The sequence below is a fragment of the Rana temporaria genome, chromosome 2 (assembly GCF_905171775.1).
Source record: "Rana temporaria chromosome 2, aRanTem1.1, whole genome shotgun sequence".
Classification (NCBI taxonomy): Eukaryota; Metazoa; Chordata; class Amphibia; order Anura; family Ranidae; genus Rana; species Rana temporaria.
Genome location: NC_053490.1, coordinates 266,337,462 through 266,358,758, shown reverse-complemented (window position 1 = coordinate 266,358,758; position 21,297 = coordinate 266,337,462). Strand labels below are relative to the sequence as shown.

General features: G+C 43.5%; 1 protein-coding gene and 1 pseudogene across 5 annotated transcripts in view; both read right to left on the bottom strand.

Annotated features, from left to right (window-relative positions):
• The window catches only part of BCAS3 (BCAS3 microtubule associated cell migration factor), a 1,469,256-nt gene that overhangs the window by 1,101,657 nt on the left and 346,302 nt on the right, over window positions 1–21,297 (bottom strand). The gene's annotated exons all lie outside the window — the stretch shown is intronic.
• LOC120926749 lies at window positions 1,061–1,778 on the bottom strand (annotated as a pseudogene).

Genomic DNA, 21,297 nt, shown 5'->3' with positions numbered 1-21,297 from the left:
TGTATGTCCTTTCTGAATCCGGGCCCTGGTATGCACATTTGCAAGGTGCAAGACTACAGAGGGTAGATGTGGACTGGAGAAGACTGCTTTTGCAGCTTTCTCCAGGTTTTGGTAATTTGACATGGGGCTCTGTAGTTTTGGAGATTCCACAGTGTCTGGGGTGGGACGGGATCTCCAACCCTGTATCCAGACTTTGGTGATTACCAGCAGGGTGTGTGCTCAGGTGAGCACAGCCCTTATAATGAGAGTGTGCCAAGACCTCATGGCTCCCAGTTGGAGACAGCTCCACACTAAGAGACAGGAGGTCTCCAGCCTTGCCACAGATTCTCAATTGGATTTAAGTCTGGACTTTGACTGGGCTCTTCTAACATATGAACATGCTTTGATCTAAATCATTCCATTGTAGCTCTGGCTGTATGTTTAGGGTCGTTGTCCTGCTGGAAGGCGAAGCTCCACCCCAGTCTCAAGTCTTTTGCAGACTCTAACAGGTTTTCTTCTAAGATTGCCCTGTATTTGGCTCCATCCATTTTCCAATTGACTCTGACCAGTTTCCCTGTTCCTGCTAAAGAAAAGCATCCCCACTACATGATGCTGCCACCACCATGTTTCAGGGTGGGGATGGTGTGTTCAGGGTGGTGTGCAGTGTTAGTTTTCCACCACACATAGCATTTTGCTTTTAGACCACGTAGTAAAATGTGTGTCTCATCTGACCAGAGCACCTTTTTCCACATGTTTGCTGTGTCCCCACATGGCTTCTCGCAAACTAGACTTCTTATAGCTTTTTTTCAACAATGGCTTTCTTCTTGCCACTTGTCAATAAAGGACAGATTTGTGGAGTGCACAACTAATAGTTGTCCTATGTACAGATTCTCCCACCTGAGCTGTGGATCTATGTGGCTCATTCAGAGTTACCATAGGCCTCTTGGCTGCTTCTCTGATTAATGCTCTCCTTTCCCAGCTTGTCAGTTTAGAATGACCATGTCTTGGTAGGTTTGCAGTTGTGATATACTCTTTACATTTTTGGACAATGAATTGAACAGTGCTTCATGAGATGTTCAAAGCTGGGGATATTATTTATTTTTTTGTCCAAAAACAATTTTCTTTTAATGTCAAATTAACAGGTATGTTTCCAGTTAGCGGTAACGGTGGAGCTGAAGAGTGTTGCGTCTTATCAAGGCAGCATGACGTGAGCCACTAATGGTAAGATGGAAATTGCGACTCTTTTTGCCAGCAGATGTCAGCCCACGCATCTCCCTGTGTTTGTGCACAGCTTTTGTTATCCATTGGGTGGCTGGATTGCGTCTGATGGCCTTGTGGAAAGTGTCAATGAGGATGATCTCAAAGAAGTTGTAAGTAGAGTCTTCACCAACCCAGTAGGAGTTAAGGACTCTCAGTCCTCCACAGTAATGGCCAAAACGCTCTTTAGCAACAGACTGAAGGCTGCAAGCATACTTGATCTGGTTAACATCATGGTGCACAGACTTACCACAGGCTGCCCCCCCTGGGCACAGGACGCTTACGTCCACCACAGCTAATTCTGATAACGTAGATGACATACCCTTGCTTGGCCTTGTAGCCTAATCTGCAATCTTTTTCTGGGCAAGTAGGATGTGGTGCCCGAGGGAGAGCAGACAGTTGGCGATATTGCCAGCAGTGGACAAGCAGGAGAAATCACATCACATCTGACTGCTTCCTCTCCATAGTTCTTGCATGTAATTGTAGGCACCCATACTGGCTAATGCCGATAGCTCGGCAGCCGGAAAGGAAGGGGGATATTTTTACTTCTAAACTTTATCGCTGACCTGTCTGGTCGGTTTCTTGGCCTTCATGATGCTGTTTGTTCACTAAGGTTCTCTAAGAAAAAAAAACTCTGAAGGCTTCTAAGAACAGCTGTATTTATTCTGAGATTAAATTACACACAGGTGGACTCTATTTACCAAGTAGGTGACTTCTGAAGGCAATTGGTTCCACTAGATTTTAGTTAGGGGTATCAAAGTAAAGGGGGCTAAATACAAATGCGCGTCTCACTTATCAGATATTTATTTGTAAAAAATATTGAAAACCATTTATTATTTCCCTTCCACTTCACAATTATGTGCCACTTTGTGTTGTTCTATCACATAACATCCCAATTAAATACATTTATGTTGTTGGTTGTAACATGACAAAATGTGGAACATTTTAAGGGGTATGAAAACTATTTCAAGGCACTGTACCTCAACATGATCAATAGAGGGTAAACTATTAGGGCTAGATTCACATAGATTAGCGGATCTTTAGATCCGCGTAATCTATGTGATTTACGATCCGCCGGCGCAATTTTGCGAGGCTAGTGCAGTATTCACAAAGCACTTACCTCCAAACTTGCGCCGACGGATCGTAACTCCCCCGGCGGAATTCAAATTCCGCATCTAGGGGGAGTGTACAATTTAAATCAGGCGCGTCCCCGGGCCGATTTAACTGCGCATGCGCCGCCGGTGAAATTTCCCAGTGCGCATGCTCCAAATAACGTTGCTAGGACGTCATTTTTTTCGGCGTTAAATTACGGCCATCCGTATTCGCGTCCGACTTACGCAAACGACGTAAAAATTCAAAACTCTGTGCGGGAACGACGACCATACTTAACATTAGCTACCCCTCATATAGCAGGGGTAACTATCCGCCGGAAAATGCTGAACGCAAACGACGTAAAAAAAAAGCGACGGGCGGGCGTTCGTTTCGGAATCGGCGTATCTCCTCATTTGCATATTTGTCGCAAGTAAAACACGAAACGCCACCTAGCGGACAGCGGAAGATTTCAGCCTAAGATCCGACGGTGTAAGTCACTTACACCTGTCGGATCTAAGGGAGATCTATGCGTAACTTATTCTTATGAATCAGTCGCATAGATCCGACCGTCGGATCTCAGAGATACGACAGCGTATCAGGAGATACGCCGTCGTATCTCTTTGTGAATCTGGCCTTTAGTATTTGGTGTTTATGTAAACTTTTTGGGCTGTGCAATAGACTTACCTGTTTTGCAAGGAAATGCCATTTTATACATTCAACAGTTGATTAAAATTAATAAAGTGTACGTGGAAGCTTTTAGCTAAAGTGAAAGTTGAGAGGTTATTAAGAAATCTTCAAAATGTATTTGGTCGAGTGATTCACTTTTTCTTATTTTCATTCAGGTACATATTAAATACTGCAAGTTAAAATGTTATATCCTTTGAGTTAGTACGTCCATCTCCAAGCTTCTGTTTTACTCAAAAAAAACATAGTGCCCTGTGAATCCTAGGTTATGAGTGCCGGTTGTATTAAATGTTGACTTGAAAAACTACCGTATATAAATTGTATACATGAAATACTGCACAATAATGTTTTATATGTGTTTGTGTACAGCAAATTCATCTCTGAGCATCTGCTGTGCTTTCTTTTAAAAAAATCCAGAATTCTTATCCTAAGTCATAAGCGCTCACTGTATTGTTTACCTGTTAAAGCTTCTATATTAACCAGTTGGTAACCGCCCTATAGCCAAAATACGGCTACAGAGCGGTTCCTGTACTCTAGGAGGGCGTCAATGTACGTCCTCCCAGAGACTGCGTTGTGCGCGCCCGAGCGGGCGCGCACACGCGATCGCCGGTGCTCGCCGGGTCTACGGGACCCGCAGCAACAGCACTCGCGGTAAGGAGCCAATGGAAGCGGCTCCTTACCACGTGATCGCGCCGTCCAATGACGGCGCGATCACTTGTAAACAAACCGGCGTCATGTAATGACGCCGGTTCCTCCCTCTCCTCTCTGTACCGTTCGGTACAGTGTGAGAGGAGAGGGAGGGGGGGGGGATCGGGCGGCAGCAGCAGCCGCTGCACTGTGGGCTGGATCTGTGACAATTGCAGTCACAGATCCAGCCATCCCTGCGCAATACTCTGCAGTAAAAAAAAAATAATGATGAGTGCAATACTCTGCAATACCCCACCCCATACTCTGCAATACCCCACCCCATACTCTGCAATATCCCACCCCATACTCTGCAATACCCACCCTGGGGGGGTGGGTATTGCAGAGTATGGGGTGGGGTATTGCAGAGTATGGGGTGGGGTATTGCAGAGTATGGGGTGGGGTATTGCAGAGTATTGCACTCATCATTTTTTTTAATTTACTCTGCAATACCCACCCCCCCATACTCTGCAATACCCACCCACCCATACTCTGCAATACCCACCCCCCCATACTCTGCAATACCCACCCCCCCATACTCTGCAATACCCACCCCCCCATACTCTGCAATACCCACCCATACTCTGCAATACCCCCCCCCATACTCTGCAATACCCCCCCCATACTCTGCAATACCCCCCCCCCATACTCTGCAATACCCCCCCCCATACTCTGCAATACCCCCCCCCCATACTCTGCAATACCCCCCCCCCATACTCTGCAATACCCCCCCATACTCTGCAATACCCCCCCAATACTCCGCAATACCCTCAATACTCCAATACCTTGCAATATGTCGCCTATGGGGATTTTTAAGTAGCAACGTTTGGCGCAATTTCACGAGCGTGTGCAATTTTGAAGGGTGACATGTTGGGTATCTATTTACTCGGCGTAACTTCATCTTTCATATTATGCAAAAACATTGGGCTAACTTTACTGTTTTTTTTTTTTTAAGCACAAAACTGTTTTTTTTTTAAAAACACGCGTTCAAAAAATTGCTGCGAAAATACCGTGCAAGATAAAAAGTTGCAACAACCGCCATTGTATTCTCTAGGGTCTTTGAAAAAAAAGCATATATAATGTTTTGGGTTTCTATGTAATTTTTTTAGCAAATAAATGATGATTTTTACATGTAGGAGAGAAATGTCAGAATTGGCCTGGGTGCTCCAGAACGCCTGATGGTGCTCCCTGCATGTTGGGCCTCTCTATGTGGCCACGCTGTGTAAAAGTCGCACACATGTGGTATCGCTATACTCGGGAGGAATAGCAGAATGTGTTTTGGGGTGTAATTTGTAGTATGCATATGCTGTGTGTGAGAAATAACCTGCTAATATGACAGAAACTAGATTTTTTTTTTTTTTTTACAGAATTTTCAGTCTTTTTTCTTTTATAGCGCAAAAAATAAAAACCGCAGAGGTGATCAAATACCACCAAAAGAAAGCTCTATTTGTGGGAAAAAAAGGACAAAAATTTCAGATGGGTACAATGTTGTATGACTGAGTAATTGTCATTCAAATTGTGAGAGCACCGAAAGCTGAAAATTGGTCTGGTGATTAAGGGGGTTTTCGTGCCCAGTGGTCAAGTGGTTAATTGTAAAACAAAACATATATACAGTGCCTTAAAAAAGTATTCATAGCCCTTGAAATTTTCCACATTTTGTCATGTTACAACCAAAAATGTAAATTAATTGTATTGGGATTTAATGTAATAGATAGACCAACACAAAGTGGCACATAATTGTGAAGTGAATAGGGAGCTGCGGTGGCTCAACGCGATTGGCACTGCGCTGACAAGCCATTCACCTCTGCAGCTAAGGGTTCGGATCCCGGTCTCGGCTACATGTGAATTGAGTTTGGTGGTCTCAGCCCTGCTCCCGGTGGGTGTGCTATGCGAGGTAAGCATGCGCTTAGTTCAAACACCCCCCTCCCACAAAAACCACCTCACTTACACACACTCGAAATTGGGTTAAGATGCACGCACTTTGACCACGCGGTCTCTAAAAAGAGAGGCGAAGGACTAACAGGGCTGGTTGAGCCGGGTAGATCCTCTCACTCCCTTATAGGGAGTCCCTCTGCCCCGTTGGGCTTCAAAGCGGAGCAGGTAGGGCGGGCTATGTGGGAGGACCCCCTCACACACCCGCCATTGCCACCCGGGGCATGGAGAAAGGTGGCAGATTACCTCTGGGGGAGGCCTGCCTACTCCCAACTCCTGCAGTCCGGCTCCTCTCTCAAGTACACGCACAAAATACACTTAAAAAAAAAAATAGAAAAAAAAAGTGGAAGAAAAATTATATATATTATATATTTTTTTACAAATAAATATCTGAAAAGTGAGATGTGCATTTGTATTCAGCCCCTTTACCCTGATACCCCTAACTAAAGTCTAGTGGAACCACTTGCCTTCAGAAGTCACCTAATCGGTAAATAGAGTCCACTGGTGTGTAATTTAATCTCAGTATAAATATAGCTGTTCTGTGAAGCCCTCCAAGGTTTGTTAGAGAATTTTAGTGAATAAACAGCATCATGAAGGCCAATGAGCACACCAGACAGGTCAGGAGAAGAGTTGTGGAGAAGATTAAAGCAGGGTTAGGGTATAAAAAAATATCCCAAGCTTTGAACATCTCACGGGGGGAAAGTTCAATCCATCATCCGAAAATTAAATAAGTATGGTACAACTGCAAACCTACCAAAACATGTCTGTCCACCTAAACTGACAGGCTGGGCAAGGAGAGCATTAATCGGAGAAGCAGCTGAGAGGCCCACGGTTACTCTGGAGGAGCTGCAGAGACCCACAGCTCGGGTGGAAGAATCTGTCCAAAGGACAACTATTAGTCGTGCACTTCACGAATCTGGCCTTTATGAAAGAGTGGCAATAAGAAAGCCATTGTTGAAAGGAAGCCATCAGAAGTCCTGTTTGCAGTTTGCGAAAAGCCATGTGGGGAATGAAGCAAGCATGTGGAAGAAGGTGCTCTTGTCAAATGAGACCAAATTTGAACTTTTGGCCTAAAAGCAAAATGCTATGTGTGGTGGAAAACTAACACTGCACATCACCCTAAAAACCCCACCCCCACTGTGAAACATGGTGGTGGCAGCATAATGTTGTGTGAATGATTTTCTGCAGCAGGGAAAGGGAAGATGATCAAAGTTGATGAGAAGATGGATGAAGCCAAATACAGGGCAAATCAAGAAGAAAACCTGTTAAAAAGACTTGAGACTGAAGCAGAGGTTCACTTTCCCACAGGATAATGACCTTAAACATACAGCCAGAGATACAATGGAATGGGATGGATCAAAGCATTTTCATGTGTTAGAATGGTCCAGACCTAAATCCAATTAAGAATCTGTGGAAAGACTTGAAAATTGCTGTTCATAGACACCCTCCATCCAAAATGACAGATTTTGAGCTATTTTGCAAAGATATATGGGGAAAAATGTCACTCTCTAGATGTGCCAAGCTGGTAGACACATACCCAAAAAGTCTTGCAGCTGTAATTGCAGGGAAAGCTGGTTCTCCAAAGGGACTGAATACAAATGCATGCCACACTTCAGCTATTTATTTGTAAAAAAAAAAATTGAAAATCATTCATCATTTTCCTTCCACTTCACAATTTTGTGCCACTTTGTGTTGGTCTATCACATAAAATCCATTTAAGTTTTTGGTTGTAACATGGCAAAATGTGGAAAATTTCAAGCGGTATGAATACTTTTTCAAGGCACTGTTTTTTTCACGGAGATCTAGTCACAGCATACACTAATTTTATAACATTAGCATTGTAACAGAAATACAAACAATTAGTGTTGTCACTTTTGTTCTGGCAAAATAATGGGGCAGAGGGTAGAGCAGGGGGAGAAGCTAAAAAGGTTTTAGCACACCATGGAGAACTGTATTTTTTTGGGCTGAAAGACACTGACATCTGCACTGTCCTTGCAACCAATAATGTTAGGCTAGTGGCTCTATAGAAGAAGTGTCACCATAAGTTGTGAAGTCTTGTCAAACTCCTCAGGGGACTCAGTGCCCATAGCACTTGATCCCACTCAAATGTTTAGTGACTGCTTAGCAGTTTGATTGGACAGCTTGCCCCCACAGCTATCCCACCATGCTGAACAAAGAAGATGGATCTATCATTGTCTCTGACAAACGGCGCACCAAGTAGAAGAAAGTGCAGCAGACAGTCCGCATAAAGACAGCACTGCTTCTGAATGCAGCCAGGATGGACATCTGAAGCCCTCTGTTTCCTGTGCCTCCTCTGCTGCCTTTATTAAACTGAAGAAAAAAAAAAGCTAATGATTCCAGACCCAAGCCCTCCCGCTGCCGACTGTTTTACACAAGAGATAAAAGTGTTTAGAAAGGCAAATGTTTTTTACCTTAATGCATTCTCTGCCAAATCCAGTGCAGCGCATCTCTTATCCCCAACTACACTCTTCCAACACTGTTCAACCCTGCACATCCTGCAACCCTCTTCCAACACTGCTTACCTTTGCACCCCCTGCCACCCTCTTCCAACAATGCTTCCTCTGCACCTCCTGCAACCCTCTTCTAACGCTGCTCACCTTTGCATTCACTGCCACCCTCTTCAAATACTACTCACCTCTGCATCCTTTCACCATCTTCCAACACTGCTCACCTCTGCATCCCATCACCCTCTTCCAATGTTGCTCAGCCATGCATCCCCTGCCACCCTCATCCAACTCTGCTCACCTTTGCATTTCCTGACACCCGTTAACAACGCTGCTCACATCTGCACCTTCTGTTACTCTCTTCCAACATAGCACACCTCTACATTTCCTGCCACCCTATTCCAACACTGGTCACTTTTGCATCCCCTTTCACCTTCTTTCAACACTGTCCAACTCTGCACCTCCTGTTACCCTCTCCCAACGCTGGTCAACTTGGCATCCTGTCACCCACTCCCAGCACTGGTCAACTCTGTACCCCTTGCCACCCTCTTCAAATCTTGCCGACTTCTACTTCTCCTGTCTCACTCTTCCAACTCTACTCACTTCTGCATTCCCTGCCACCCCTTTTCAAAGCTGCTCACCCTGCAACCTTCTTAAATGCATCTCACCTCCGCATTCCCCGATTCATTCTTGCAAAGCTGCTCACATCTGCACCCCAGCCAGCCTTTTGCAAAGATGCTCACCTCTGTATCCTGTGTCACCCTCTTCCAACTGCTGTCTTCTGCTTCCCCTATCCTATCTTTCAAACACTACTCACCTCTGCATCCCCCTGCCACCCTTTTCCAAAGCTGCTCACCTATGCATTCCCTGGCACCCTCTTCTAAAGAATATCACCTTTGCTTCCCTCACACACTCTTACAAAGCTGCTCACTTCTGCATCCCCAGCCACCTTCATGCAAAGATGTCCACCTCTGCATCCCCTGTCACCCTCTCCGAGTGCTGCTCACCTCTGGAACCCCTGTCACCCTCTTCCAGTGCTGCTCACCTACGCATCCCATGTCACCCTCTTCTAATACCACTCACCTCTGTGTCCCCTTCCACCTTTTTACAATGCTGCTCACCTCTGCATCCCCTGCATGTGAAGTGATGAAATCAGTTTTTGTGCTGATAAAAATTATTTAGTAATGGCTTCTCCTTTCCTCTGCAGACAGAACATATGGTGTAGAAAACTGTCTGCCACTTAGCTGGCAGTGCCCAATGCCCGTGAACTAGAGAAAGCAGCAGGAGGCGGTAGAAATATGGGACAAACAGCGTCCTGGATATGGTCAATACTGGACATGAATTGTTTGATGCTAATTTTGAACGATCTTATTTTTTATGGTACAGTTGGCAACCCTACAAGCAATAGTTTTGGCAATCCAATATAAGTTTACTAGGGCTGTTACTGATCAAAATTTTTCTGTTCGATTAATCGTTTTTTTGTTTTTTTTTATAAAAAGGGGTATCAGTAAATGCGCCCTGCTAATAACCCACCACTGCGCCTGTCTGGAAAGGATAATGGAGCAAACCTAGCTGCTGTTTAAATAAATAGTAAATGGAAAGAAAAATAAGTACCTAATCCTGTACACCAAGTGTCAGTACAAATTCACAGCGCTGATAGAATATACTAATACCCTACTATAGGTGCAACAGTGTGCACAAAATACATAATCATATATTGATCACAAACTTATAAGTGAACATTAACTTATGAATGTATATCACAAACATGTGATTAAATAAATGAATGAACCCGTGATAATACTAAAAAGTTGTGAAATAGTAGAAAAAGTTCATAAATGTGTGAACAGTAATCGATCCACTCTTCAAGGACTTCCACCACACCTCAGTGTTCAGTGCTCCAGTCACCCATCAAAATGGCCACTCACCGCAACAATATGCCTTACACTCTTGTGCTTGGCTAACGAGCATATACCCCAAATATCTCCGATGTGTCAAAATGTGTGCAACTAGACCCCTGTTTTTAACGAATACTGTTATACAGGTTAATTTGGTTGGTCGTAGGCTGGTTGGTAATTGGAGCTTGGAAATTCTTTGGTTTTATTTGACATTCATTTGCCCTTCCAGTGCTCCTTGCTGTGAAGACCAGTTATAGGTGGGGCAGTGACTTTTTTTGTAATGATTTTCTTCCTAATGTCTAAGCTCTGTATGGACCATTTTGCTTTATGGGAAATGAAGGTTTGCTTTTTTACTTGTTAGTGGTTGTAAACGTTCAATTAAAAAAAAACATGCCTATACTTACCTGCTCTGTACAATGGTTTTGCACAGAGCAACTCCGATCCTCTTCTTCTGGGCTCCAGGACACTTCTCTTCATCGGATGCTCCCATGGGAAAGCCGCTTTCCATGGGGGCACCCATGCGGGCTCGCTCCAGGGTCCTGCTCCTGCGTCCATTGAAAAAAACAGTGTGACCCTGTGTCACAGCTTTAAAATTAAAGCAGCTGAAGCCAATGGCTACCGCTGCCATCAATCCGTCTAATGAGTAAAGCAACAGCAGCTGGAGGCGCTGCACTTGAGAACATCGCTGGAGCTGGGGGGCATAAAATGCATTAAGGAAGAAAAACCTTAAGGCTTTACAATCACTTTATTTATGCCATCTGTGTTGGATATTTAAAGCAAACCTTTTCCGAAATGCACAGATATATTGTCAGTCCCCCTTGTAAAGTTGCTCGTTATCTGGCTATCATAATTAATTACCGGTACTAGGTTGTGTAGGTTTGGGCTCACTGACCTGGAGAAAGTATGCATATCCATATACTGTACACTCAGCCAGGTAACTAGCATTTTCAAAAAAAATTAACAGCAGTGGCAGCTTTCATTTCCATCTCAGTAAGGATCCCTTTAAAAATACCAAAAAGGATTGGAACACTTAAATAAATGCTCTGGCTAGAGAGTGAGTTTGAGAAGAGGCAGATGTCTAGAAGCTTGTTGTTTTCAGTGAGACATCTGTCTATGACAAGCCCAAAACATAGAGACTGCGCTATACCATCAGTGCAGTGGCCATCAAGTTATCAACCTCCACTTTGTTTACAGTGTAATTACTACAAAACATGGAAGTTGCCACCTATTCCCCGATTTCCATGCTAGAATAAATAAAATAAGCATGATAATGCAGTCCAAAAATAGCCAAACCTTATGTAAACAGCTAAAAAAACATACAAAAATACTTATACAAGAGCTATTTTATCAGCTAAATGTATTTTATTTCTATCTATCCAGCCCTAAGATTTACAAAGTCCTGCTAGAAAGCACAGCCCACCCGAAGACTTGACTTTTACTGTTATTAGATAATACAATTAGGTCTTGTACCTATCGATGATGGGACAGGGAAAGGAAGCAGAACAGTGATGAGTTTGGGCCAATTCACATTACTCTGCATGGCAGAGTAATGGCAGTACAAAATGCATATGCGTTTCTGGAGCATTTTGGGGCATTTTAATGCATTTTCTGGTTGCCCAACTCCAATTATGCTCCTGTCAAACGTGGGCATGTGACCCAAAAAGCACCCCAAAAATGCATGGCGCATTTCTGATGCATTTTTGATGCTTATCAGTGCACAATTTGTAACTGCACCAAAAATGCAGCATGCAGGACTTTTAAAAATGCATCACACTCTTAGCGCATTGTTGTAAAGAGTTCCATAGGATTTAAAGGAATATTGTTTTTTTTTTTCATGCATTTTTGTTCTGCTTTTCTCAAAAGTGTCTTAAAAAAACTGATGAGTGTAAAAGGGCCTTTCATATTTCTGTCACTCTTTCTCCTCCTAATATCAAGTTCCTTGTTGGCACATGAGCACTGCAAGACAACTGACTGGCTACTAGTCCAGCCCATCCCACTATCTCGTTAAGCTCTGCTTACAAGAGATTGCAAAAAAAATGATAAGCCAAATTTAGGTATGCCCTCAAATTGCATAAACAAATTGACTTTTTATCATTTTAACCTCTTCACGACCACCTAACAGGTGTGCTGTCCAGGGAGTGAGCTTTAAACCTGGATGCCATATATATGTGTACTTGTGTTTGTGCTAGAAGAGCACTTACGTGCTCCCAGCACAGAGACCGGGCTGTCCACGACCGCCCCGGGTCCCTACTAAGGATTGGACCCGAGGGAACCGGATTGCGATGACATGATCACCGTGTAAGCCTGTGATTGGCTATCACAGTGATCATTCAAGCTATAGCCCGCCGTTCTTTTTCTTCTGTGAAGAGAATAAACAGCACATTTTCCCTCTAGTGAGGAGGAGAAGAAACATTGTATTGTTTCCTCCTTGCTGAAGGAACACTTCAGGAAAAAAATATATAAAAAAAGAAAAGAAAAAATCAGTCTGCAATAAATAAAGATTAAAGAGTTCAAAGCTTGATTCAGTGTAGTGAGTATCAGTACAGGTGCTAGTGTTAGGCCCCTTTCACACCGGGGCGGGAGGTACGGTGGCGGTAAAGTGGTGCTATTTATAGCGGCGCTTTACCGTTGGAATTGCGGCGATATTCGCTAGCGGCTGAAAAGGGGTTAATATCGCCGGCAATGCGCCTCTGCAGAGGCGCATTGCCGGCGGTATAGCCACGGTTTTCCATTGCTTTCAATTGGAAGGAGCGGTGGAGGAGTGGTAAACACACTGCTCCTTCACCGTTCCAAAGATGCGGCTAGCAGGACTTTTGGAGCGGTCCTACTAGCACACCGCTCCAGTGTTAAAGCCCTCGGGGGTTTCACACTGGAGAAACAGCAGCGCTGTTTCAGGCGCTATTTTTAGCGCAATAGCGCCTGCAAACCGCCCCAGTGTGAAAGGGGTCTTAGTGTCTACGAGAAAATCTGAAGAAAAATTTCATACGAGGAATGACCGTTCGATTTTCATATAGTGTGTACACAAATTTCGACATCCGATTCAGACTTTCCAAACGAACATTTCCGAAGGAACAAATGCCAAAATTGTTCTCGTACGTGAGCAGAACTAATGATTTTCGTTTAATGTGTACTTTTTGCGTATGAGAAAAATTTAATACAAAAGACTGTGCATGATCCAAAGCAATAAACAACAATACGTCAAACAAAAAAAAATGCCTTTGTCGTTCAAGAATTTGTGTACAATTAGTACCATCCTCGGTTTTGACTTGCTGTTAAACATTGTGGAAAACCGGACAATTGTTTGCCCTATTTTTTCCTATAGTGTGTACAGGGCTTTATTGGCAGTGTAAATGTCAGTGGCAGTTGAGGTCAGTGTAATTGCCAGTTAGTGTTGATATGTCAGTGTGTCAGTTAATGTCAATGGGCCAGATCCACGTACATGCGCCTATCTTTAGGCGGGCGTAGCGTATCTCAGAAACGCTACGCCGCCGTAACTTAGAAAGGCGAGTACTGTATTCACAAAGAAGTTACGCCTTTAGTTACAGCGGCGTAGCGTATATCGGGCGGCGTAAGCCCGCCCAATTCAAAAGAGGCTGGTTGGGGGCATGTTCTATGCCAACTAATCGTGACCCCATGTATTTGACATTTTTTATGAACGGCGCATGCGCCGTCCGTGAAAGAATCCCAGTGCGCATGCTCCAAATTACGCTGCAAATCGTCAATGCTTTAGACGTGAAAGTAACTTACGCACAGCTCTATTCGCGAACGACTTACGCAAACGACGTAAAACGTAAAAAATTTGACGGTGGCCCGACATCCATACTTAAAATTGCGTACGCCTCATATAGCAGGGGTAACTTTACGCCGGAAAAAGCCTTACGTAAACGACGTAAAAAAATGCGCCGGGCGGACGTACGTTTGTGAATCGGCGTATCTACCTAATTTGCATATTCCTTGCGTAAATCTACGGAAGAGCAACCTAGCGGCCAGCGTAAATATGCAACTAAGATACGACGGCGTAAGAGGCTTACACCAGTCGGATCTTAGCAAAATTCCGGCGTATCTTGCTTTCTGAACACAGAAAAAAGATACGCAGGAGCATCCTAGAAGTTACGCGGCGTATCAATAGATATGCCAGCGTAACTTCTTTGTGGATCTGGCCCAATGTGTTTAGGTAGGAAAAAAGAAATAAAAAAATAATAAAAGATGCACTATTGTTGCTTGGCCTCACTATGCGTACAAAGAACAAATCTTTCACACATATGTGGCATTGCCGTGATTGTCAGGAGTAGGAAAATGTATTTTGCAGTTTTTTTGGTGGTGGGTAATGGTAATGACATAACAATTTAAAGTGTCACAAAACCAACATTAAAAAAAAAACTATCAATAAATGGTGTATTACTGTACATGCTGTTTATACTCGCTCAGTCAAGATGGGATTTGTTTTCTGTATTCTGCAAAAAAAAATTGGTTGATCCTTCTGCTCTCTAGCCCCCATTTGTCCATGTCCCCAATTCAGCTAAGGATTTTGCAGCTGTGGTGTGATTTCTGCAAATACCCAGTTGTCAGTATATTTCTATGCTGAGCATTTCCTTCCTATTACACCTGAGCAGCCCATGTGACTATAGAGTCACACGTGTGGGCATGATTAACACAGTGCCCTGATTATCAATGTGCCCCCAGCAGTGCCCATCAGAGACACCAATCAGTGCCCATCAGTGACACCAATTAATAGCAATGAGTGATGCAAGTCAGTGCTGCCTTTTAGTGCCTGCCAATCAGTGCCACCTATTCATGCCATCTATCATTGACCATAAATGTTGCCTATCAGTGCTACCTATCAGTACCCATCAGTGCCGCATATCAGTGCCACCTATCAGTCCCCATCAGTGTGTCATATTAGTGCCTCCTAATCTGTGCAGCCTCATCAGCGCACATCAGTAAAGGAAAAAAAAATACTTATTTACAAAATTTACTGAAAGAAACTAAGAAAAACATATTTTTTTCAAACAATTTTGGTCTTTTAACCACTTAACCAGTTCCCGACCCCCGCATGTACATATACGTCCACAATATGGCACGTACAGGCACATGGGCGTACAGGTACGTCCTCGCCTATTAGCGGGTGGGGGGTCCGATCGGGACCCCCCCCGCTACATGCGGAGGTCGGGTCCGCTCGGGGAGCGATCCGGGACCACGGCGCGGCTATTTGTTTATAGCCGCTCCGTCGCGATCGCTCCCCGGAGCTGAAGAACGGGGAGAGCCGTGTGTAAACACGGCTTCCCCGTGCTTCACTGTGTCGGCGCATCGATCGCGTCATTCCCTTTATAGGGAAGACACGATCGATGACGTCATTCCTACAGCCACACCCCTTAACAGTTGTAAACACATACTAGGTGCACCCGAACTCCTACAGCGCCCCCTGTGGTTAACTCCCAAACTGCAACTGTCATTTTCACAATAAAGAATGCAATTTAAATGCATTTTTTGCTGTGAAAATGACAATGGTCCCAAAAATGTGTCAAAATTGTCCGAAGTGTCCGCCATAATGTCGCAGTCACGAAAAAAATCGCTGATCGCCGCCATTAGTAGTAAAAAAAAAAAAATTAATAAAAATGCAATAAAACTATCCCCTATTTTGTAAACGCTATAAATTTTGCGCAAACCAATCGATAAACGCTTATTGCGATTTTTTTTACTAAAAATAGGTAGAAGAATACGTATCGGCCTAAACTGAGGAAAAAAAATGTTTTTATATATGTTTTTGGGGGATATTTATTACAGCAAAAAGTTAAAAATATTGCATTTTTTTCAAAATTGACGCTCTATTTTTGTTTATAGCGCAAAAAATAAAAACCGCAGAGGTGATCAAATACCACCAAAAGAAAGCTCTATTTGTGGGGAAAAAAGGACGCCAATTTTGTTTGGGAGCCACGTCGCACGACCGCGCAATTGTCTGTTAAAGCGACACAGTTCCGAACTGTAAAAACCCCTTGGGTCTTTAGGCAGCAATATGGTCCGGGGCTTAAGTGGTTAAGGACCACTTCACGCCGATATACGTTGGCTGAATGGCACGGCTGGGCACATCAACGTATATGTATATGTGGGGTTGCGGGCGCGCGTCCGCGGCGCGCTCCCGCGACCTGGTCCGAAGCTCCGTGACCGTGGGACACGCAGACCCGATCGCCGCTGGAGTTCCGCGATCGGTCCCCAGAGCTGAAGAACGGGGAGAGCTGTATGTAAACACAGCTTCCCCGTTCTTCACTGTGGCGGCGTCATCGATCGTGTGATCCCTTTTATAGGGGGACACAATCGATGACGTCACACCTACAGCCACACCCCCCTACAGTTGTAAACACATATTAGGTCACACATAACCCCTTCAGCGCCCCCCTGTGGTTAACTCCCAAACGGCAACTGTCATTTTTACAGTAAACAATGGATTTAAATTTTTCTTTTTTTATATATATTTGGGAGATATTTATTATAGCAAAAAGTAAAAAACCTTGCATTTTGTTAAAAAGTGTCGCTCTATTTTTGTTATATTATATTATTTGTTACATTATTATTATTATAGTGCAAAAAATAAAAACGCAGAGGTAATCAAATACCACCAAAAGAAAGCTTTTCTTGTGGGAAAAAAAGGACGCCAATTTTGTTTGGGAGCCACGTTGCATGACCGCGCAATTGTCTGTTAAAGCGACGCAGTGCCGAATCGCAAAACCTGGCCGGGTCCTTTAGCTGCATTTTGGTCCGAGTCTTAAGTGGTTAAAAAACAATTAACAAAAAAAAAAAAGCGTTGATTAAATACCACAAAAAAGAGCTCCATTTGTGGGGAGAAAATTATAAACATTTAATTTAGGTACAGCACTGCATGACCACGTAATTGTCATTCAAAGTGTGACAGCGCTGGAAGCTGAAAATTGGCATGGGCAGGAAGGGGGTAAAAGTGCTCAGTATTGAAGTGGTTAAACTATTTTGTGCTAGTTTTTCCTTCATAATAATAATAATAAAAAAAAAAACATGAGATATCCATTACCATTTGTCACCAAATGAAAGCCCTGTCCTGAAAAAAAGGTATAATTCACCTGAATGCACTAAAGTTCCATTCTCGCGAGATGCCTGTCACCCAAAAGAAGTTCTTGGATTTATTTTGGGCGACAGGTGCATCAGGATTTTGTTTACACGATTTTACCGTGATCGGGGTGCCAGTGGAAGTGACGGAGATCGCACGGCGTCCCACGATTTTATGTGATTCAGGAAATTTGGGTTTGAGTGTTAAGGTTTTTTTGTCCCTGGTCGTGAAGTTAACGGATACACGTCTGCATGAACTTGTGTTTTTTTTTTTTGCCTGGATTGTTGCCTTAGTGTTATAGTTCATTGCAATGCTTCAAACCCCTTGGTGCTACAGTGTCTTAAAAAAATATTATTATTATTACCCTTGAAATAAAATAAAAAAATCATGTTACAACCAAAATTGTAAATATATTTTATTGGGATTTTATGTAATACACCAACACAGAGGCACATACTTGTGAAATGGAAGGAAAGTAATAAATGTTTTTCAACATTTGTTACAAATAGATATGTGAAAATTGTGGCGTGCATTTGTATTCAGCCCCCCTAAATCAATACTTTGTAAAACCACCTTTCACTGTAATTACAGCTGCAATTCATGGCCTCTGTCCTATTCTCAAGTATTTTGCAGACTAATGGGTCTTCTTCTAAGACTGCCCTGTATTTGGTCCCCTCCCATCTTCCCATCGACTCTGACCAGCTTTTCTGTCCCTGCTGAAGAAAAGCATCCCCACAACATGATGCAGCCACCACCATGTTTCATGGTGTGTTCAGGGTGATGTGCAGTGTTAGTTTTCCTCCACACATAGCGCTTTGCTTTAACGCCAAAAAGTGAAATTTTGGTCTCATCCGACCAGAGCACCTTCTTCCACATGTTTGCTGTGTCCCCCACATGGCTTTTTGAAAACTGCAAACGGGACTTCTTATGGCTTTCTTTCAACAGTTTCATAAAAGCCAGATTTGTGGAGTGCACGACTAATAGTTGCCCAGTTGACAGATTCTCCCACCTGAACTGTGGATCTTTGCAGCTCCTCCAGAGTTACCATGGGCCTCTTGGCTGTTTATTTAATTAGTGCTTGCCTTAGGTATATGGCCATGTCTTGGTAGGTTTGCAGATATGCCATACACATTCCATTTTTGGATGTAAACAGTGCTACGTGAGATGTTCAAAATTTGGGATACTTTTTTTAAAACCTGCTTTAAACTTCTCCACAACTTTATCCATGACCTGTCAAGTGTGTTCCTTGGCCTTAATGAAATACATTTACGTTTTTGGTTGTAAAATTTTGAAAATTTCAATGGGTATGAATACTGTTTCAACACACTGTATAACCATACCTTCGCCCTAGATTTTACAATTAAAATAATGGAACTCATAAAAGATCTAATTAGTTAGGCGGTAAAAGAAATCTGATAAGAAAATCTGAAGTGTGTTGTCTATTGTACAAACTTATTCTTGAAGAACAATATCTTGTGTTATTTTTACATTTCTATTTTCTAGTTGCAGGATATGATGTGAAGCTATTAGGTCAGATGGCAGATCATGATGAATGTGCCTTTTCTTTATTTTGCAAGGTCAGTAAAGCAAGAATAATTTTACACTCGTTCACATATCAAAACAAAAAGCTTAAATTTGATGCATACGTTTTATGTAAATTTGTTAAATAAAGTTCAGGTTACTGGTTAAGAAGAGGTTGACCCCCATAACAACCAATTTGGTTCTAGCTTACATGACAACTAAAGCTAAAACTGGATTTTGTCAGTTAAAATTACGCAAAAAGTGCTCTGTTCTTTGACCAGCAATATGGTCCGGGGGTTAAGTAGTTAATGTGAGATCTGGAGTAGAAAAGACCTTAGATCTCACATTTACACTTATACGCAAAAGAAAAAATATATATTTATTTAAACGTTTTTTTTTTTCTTTAAAAAAATTGTCCCTTTAAGGCCGTTGGGCGGAAGTAATGTTCAACATTGCTCCAGTCCTCCTAGGGCACAGAGTCGAGTGGAGGCCAACGTGCTCTCATTGATTCGAACGGCTCTAAGGTAAGCGCCGGAGACGCCCCGGGACGGGCACCTGTCCCGCTGCCCATAAAAGTGATCTTGTGGGGAATCCGCCACGGAGACCACTTTTATCTTAAAGAGGAATGCCGGCTGTGAATAAAACTACCAGGGGGTTTTGGCAGCTATCTGCTGCCATAACAACTGAATTTAACATCAAAGTAGCAACGTATATCCACAGTGGGCGGTCCGGAAGTGTTTCTTCAGCACAGTGGATAAGTGGTCAGCACTTCCACCAACAGTAGCAACACTGGGGTCATCAGTTCAAATCCCAACCATGGCACTACCTGCATAAAGTTTTCACTGTTCTCCCTGTGCCTCTGTGGGTTTTCTGGTTTCCTCCCACTTCCAAAGACATGCTGGCAGGTTATTTGGCTCCTGTCCAAACTGCTCAAAAAAATTAAAGAAACACTTTGAAAACAGATCTTAATGGGCAAAAATCTCATGCTGGATATCTATACTGATATGGACTGGGTAATGTGTTAGGAATGAAAGGATGGCACATCATTTGATGGAAATTATCCACCTACTGAGGGCTGAATTCAAAGACACCCTGAAAATCAAAGTGAAAAAATTATGCAGCAAGCTAGTCCATTTTGCTGAAATTCCATTGCAACAACTCAAAATGGTCCTCAGTAGTTTGTAAGGCCCCCAAGTGCTTGTATGCATGCCTGACAACATCAGGGCATGCTCCTAATGAGATGACGGATGGTGTCCTGGGGTATTTCCTCCCAGATCTGGACCAGAGTATCACTGAGCTCCTGAAAAGACGGAGGTGCAACCTGACGGCACCGGATGGACAGAAACATAATGTCCCAGAGGTGTTCTTTTGGATTTAGGTCAGGTGAGCGTGGGGGCCATTCAATGGCATCAATTTATTCATCCTCCAGGAACTGGCTGCATGCTCTCCCACATGAGGCCAGGCATTGTTGTGCACCAAGAGGAACCCAGGACACACTGGACCAGCGTAGGGTCTGACAATGGGTCCAAGGATTTCATCCTGATACCTAATGGCAGTTAGGGTGCCATTGTGTAGCCTGTAGAGGTCTGTGCGTCCCTCAATGGATATGCCTCCCCAGACCATCACTGACCCACCAGCAAATGGTCATGTTGAACGATGCTACAGGCAGCTTAAAGTTTTCCGCGGCTTCTCCAGACCCTTTCACTTCTGTCACATATGCTCAGGGTGCTCTCATCTGTGAAAAGCATGGGGCACCAGTAGCGGACCTGACAATCCTGGTGTTCAATGGAAAATGCCAATCGATCTCCACAGTGTCCGGCAGAGAGCACAGAGCACACTAGAGGACGTCGGGCCCTCAGGCCACCCCCATGAAGTCTGTTTCTGATTGTTTGGTCAGAAACATTCACACCAGTGGCCTGCTGGAGGTCATTTTGTAGGGCTCTGGCAGTGCTCATCCTGTTCCTCCTTGCACAAAGGAGCAGATACCGGTCCTGCTGATGGGTTAAGAACCTTCTACAGCTCTGTCCAGCTCTTCTACAGTAACTGCCTGTCTCCTGGAATCTCCTCCATGCTCTTGAGACTGTGCTGGGAGACACGGCAAACCTTCTGGCAATGACACGTATTGATGTGCCATCCTGGAGGAGTTGGACTGCCTGTGCAACCTTTATAGGGTCCAAGTATCGCCTTGTGCTACCAGTAGTGACACTGACCCTAGCCAAATGCAAAACTAGTGAAAAACATTCAGAAAAGATGAGTAGGGAAAAAAAATGTCAGACACCTTCACCTGAAAAAACATTCCTGTTTTGGAGGTTGTCTCATTGTTGCCCATCTAGTGCACCTGTTGTTAATTTTAATTAACAGTAAAGCAGCTGAAACTGATTAACAACCCCCTCTGTATACACCCCTCCCCCTCTGCTACTTAAAGGGGTTGTAAAGGAAAAAAAATGTTTTCCCTAAATAGCTTCCTTTACCTTAGTGCAGTCCTCCTTCACTTACCAAATCCTTCAATTCTGCTTTTAAATGTCCTTATTTCTTCTGAGAAATGCTCACTTCCTGTTCTACTATCTGTAACTACACACTGTAATGCAAGGCTTTCTTCCTGGTGTGGAAAAAGCCTCTTGAGGGGGGAGGGGCGAGCAGGCAAGTCAGGACACTCTCTACTTTGCAGATAGAGAAAGGAGCTGTGTGTTAGTGGGCGTCCTGACACTTC